This window comes from Stylophora pistillata, chromosome 14, assembly GCF_964205215.1.
Source record: "Stylophora pistillata chromosome 14, jaStyPist1.2, whole genome shotgun sequence".
Taxonomy (NCBI): domain Eukaryota; kingdom Metazoa; phylum Cnidaria; class Anthozoa; order Scleractinia; family Pocilloporidae; genus Stylophora; species Stylophora pistillata.
Genome location: NC_142532.1, coordinates 22,742,170 through 22,746,198, shown reverse-complemented (window position 1 = coordinate 22,746,198; position 4,029 = coordinate 22,742,170). Strand labels below are relative to the sequence as shown.

At 37.1% G+C, this 4,029-nt stretch overlaps 1 long non-coding RNA gene across 1 annotated transcript; it reads right to left on the bottom strand.

The window, feature by feature from the left end:
* Positions 1–329: 329 nt before the first annotated feature.
* On the bottom strand, positions 330–4,029 carry LOC148717097 (uncharacterized). The gene is made up of 3 exons (XR_015995232.1): positions 3,922–4,029; positions 2,293–2,375; positions 330–523 (listed from the first exon to the last, which is right to left on the bottom strand). It is a non-coding gene; the product is annotated as an uncharacterized LOC148717097 (long non-coding RNA).

Genomic DNA, 4,029 nt, shown 5'->3' with positions numbered 1-4,029 from the left:
AAATGTGTAAGATCGTAGTGAACAAAGGATGAAGATATACAAAAACTAATGAAAATTTTTTCAGTATGTTTTGGCTACTTAAAAGGCTATCAATGCGTCAATAAACCTAACAGTTACGTTTGAATTTTGGACGGTAACTTCGAATCTTAAAGGGTAAATTTTAAGAGAGATTCTCCTTGGAGTGTTGAGTCAATTTCTTACTTACGTAACACGAAAAAATTGTCAACACTTAAGCGTCAAATAATTCGTGAAATAACGGGAATTTCAGGAATTTTACACAGCCAAGCTTAGTCTTAAGCCAGTCCCACAATGGGAAGAATATTCTCCAATATCAATTTACGTCACTAATCCGCAACGATGTTGTGAAATTAACAAGGGCAGACAAAGTACGGGTAGCTAGAGAGAGTCTGAGAAATCCACTTTGATGCAACTTGCGTGGAGGTACTGGCCACAATTGTCGCATCCCAGCCAATCTTCTCCATCGTCGTCATGGCACACTGTGATGCAGACGTTGATGTTTCTCCTACAGCGGACGGAACATGTATTTCATTATCATTCACTTAAATATGTCTTCTTTTTTATTGGGTCAGGTCTCATACTTTGACTCTTAAGGCCAGGATAGAGAAAGCCAGCCCGTTTTAGCGTCAGCGACCTCACTACAAATATCATGACAGGCAAATAAAGGGTTACTTTATTCTCAAAGAGACTGCCGTTTTAAATTGAAGGAACAGCTTTTTTCACTTATGACTCAATAGTTTTACACTTGTTATAAGTACTGAAAGTCGACTTTGCATGCCCATCGTGTTCGCTCTTCTTTTGGTAGAACAGGGCAAGTCAATAAGTCATGTCGATCTGCAGTACTTAGTCGCTATTAGATAAATAGGGTTTATTACTGCGAGGGACGCTTGCATATATTTTATGAAGGCGCAGTACAAATATGTGATTTTCATTTATTCAAGTTCATTAACGGGTTTAATACGAACCAACATAATGCCCTGCTCCCAGTTGGCTTGTTAGCTCAGTTTGTAGAGCACTGCACCAGTATCGCAGAGGTTCAAATCCCGTACGGGCCTAAAATTTTTTCAGGCCTTTTTTCCACCTACTAAATAAGTAGGGTTTATTACTGCGAGGAACGCTTTCACAAATTTTACGAAAGCGCGGTACACATATATTATTTTCATATATTTACTGAGTCGTCGCCATCATTACGCTTTCTAGTGTCTTACTCAAAAATTGTCTTCAGTTTTTAAATGTCATCCTTTCGCGGGATTTCGCAATATTCGCGAGTTTCATAATTTGCCCGCTGACCAAAGTTACTGTTTATTCTTACCCTCGACGAACGCCTTCGATATAGCGTCACCCGTAAACGACGAGATCGGTTTGCGCCTCTTGCATCGGAAATTTTCCTTCGATTATCAATCGACTTAGTAAAGCAGTATTTTCATTTGTGAGACTTGATTATCAGTAACTTTTTTTTTCATTTATGGTACTATTCATTGGCTGAATCGTGAAAGAAATATTTCAAATGTGATTCTCTTTTCAATTTCTCAATATGTGCTGTTCGGTAGGTAGATCACGGTAATTGAAATCTTACATTTGAAACGAGATAGGAAATTTGAGAGATTTCGTCCTCATTGCTGCTTTTGTTTTGTTTTGCTTAGCCTCTTCGATAGTAATACGAGGTAAAAAGGAGATTTTATATTTCAGCTAACTCTGTGACTACCCGATGTCGTTTCAGTGAGCGCTTATTATTGTTTTCAATTTCCCACAGATATTGCAATTGTCGCAATCTCTCAACAAAGAGCCCTAACAACAAAAGGGAGCTGAAATTTCATCTCCTTTGTTGGTTGGTGCTCAATTGAACCTGTTTAGTTCCGTTCTAAGCATGAAAAGTATTCTTAAAATCAGAGAAGACGATTTGTGACAAGAAGTTTCCATTCCAGACCCATCAAAAAAGTAGTTATCTATATGTTAAAATGAATCTTACATCGATTTTGATTGGTTCTTACTCATGATCTATCGGAGGAAAGAGATAAAGGTGACTTCACTGTTTTCAGAGCTTCTTTGTTGTATAAAACAATTAGATCCCTATTAGTAATTAATTTTAGGGTATCATGATGAAAAAAAAAAAACCATCCTTATTCCTTTATATATCTCGTTCCATGGACAAATTCATAGTTTCTCTTTTTGTATTCTGAAAATGTATTTATTCTTTCTGAATTTTTTCCTGCAGCTTTCTCAACGGTATAATTATGTTAACTTTATCTTGAAAACAGCACCGGTACAACTCACCTTCTAACGTTAGAAACGTTCCTTGTTCGTTTTTAAGGCATAGGAACTTGTTTACGATCCTGTGATGGAGGTCAACTTCTCACCTGGAAAAGAAGAAAAAATTTCCAAAGTAAAAAATTTGGAAAATCATCAAAAGGACATTTTTGTTCTTCCTTGTCACGCCCTCAAACTGAAAGCAAACCCATTGAGTTGGCTTGAGGCCAAGAATCATTGAGATAATTTAGGACATTGAGAAATAAGAACCTGCCTGAGTCTTTTGTCAGAGTCAAATATTTTCCGACGATAAGATATTCGCCCAAAAAACTTACTGAGTGTAGTTTGTGGAGGCTAATGTTGGTCCCTTTCAACGCTAGACTGCAAATATGATTACCATATGGAAAACATATATTTTTTCTTTTCGCCTTAAAAAACTATAAGATTCCCATTGCGTACTGAAAATGATCAAGAGACAAACAATCATTTGAAACCATCATTTTTATACATTCAAGATAGCTTTCTCAGTCCGCCATTTTGATATCTAGGAATAGCACTGGAGGTCATGTTAATGAGTGGCAAAAAGTTTCATTTTTCTCAGGTCTTTTCCTTTCGGGGTAAACCGTCAATGCTCTTGTATTCGGTAATATTTTTAATTTTGGAATTTATGGGGTGAAGCAAAAACAAAGGATTTCGACCGGCGCAATCTTCCATTGAGTGTTAGCGTCATAATAAATTCTCAAATCGTCCTTTCCCAGTTCTGTTGTATTCATATTAACGGCCCGTACATCATGCATCAGTTTAGAATAAAAAAGATTAACTCCTTTCATCATTATCTGATAATTTATCAGTTCCTGTTTTCACTGTTTTTTTTTAATACCTTTGATCGCGATTTTCAGTTTTCCTACAGTTGAACCTGTCTTAAGCGGTGTTCAGTGTAACCACCTCCCACACAAATTACGATATCATGTGAGCGACACATTCCACTTTTCTCCTAATACTGGGATGCTGTTATAAGACAATGTTTTTGAACCCCTAACCAATCCCTCATTCGAGAAAACCTGCCCACCCCTAAGGAATTTGACGGTACATAAATTTTGTAAGTGTTATGATGGAACACAGAAAACAATCTTTTACTCGGCCGAGTTATCAGAAAATCCCTCATTCCCAAAACGCCGCTCATCCGACCTTAAAAGTTTATGACAACCTTGGAAAGTGAAACCTCAAAGTAAATTCCGAGAAATCAGATTTTTCTGGCAGCAAAAGGAGAAAAAACACCGGTTCTTTAAATGAATTTTCGATAAGATGTAGAAAGACAAAACAAAAACAATTTGACCTGATGAGAATGCAGGCTTTTCAAGTCAAATTCATTTAGGGTCGTTATCTCCCTTTCTCTCCCCTCCCTAAAAGAGGTATCATTTGTTGATCATCACTTCCACGAAGCCTCGTGATCTTCCAATCACGTAATTCTTACAATATTACCGTTTAATTAGATTAATATCCCAAAGAAATAAACGTAGATAGTAATGTATTGTCTCCAAGGAGTACAATACTGATCAAACAAAGCCTTTTCTCTTATTTACCAACTTTGTCAGCCAGCGTAACTGGAAAATGAATAGCTCATGAAGAGCGGATCGTCACGCACAGATAGCTTACCGTTTGAAGATAGAGGCTCCAATTGCGCTGTAACAAGTCTTGAATGGGATTTTGTGATAAAAATGCAAAGGTTCTTGCAAAACAGTGTGTACTGAGACCGGATGTTAC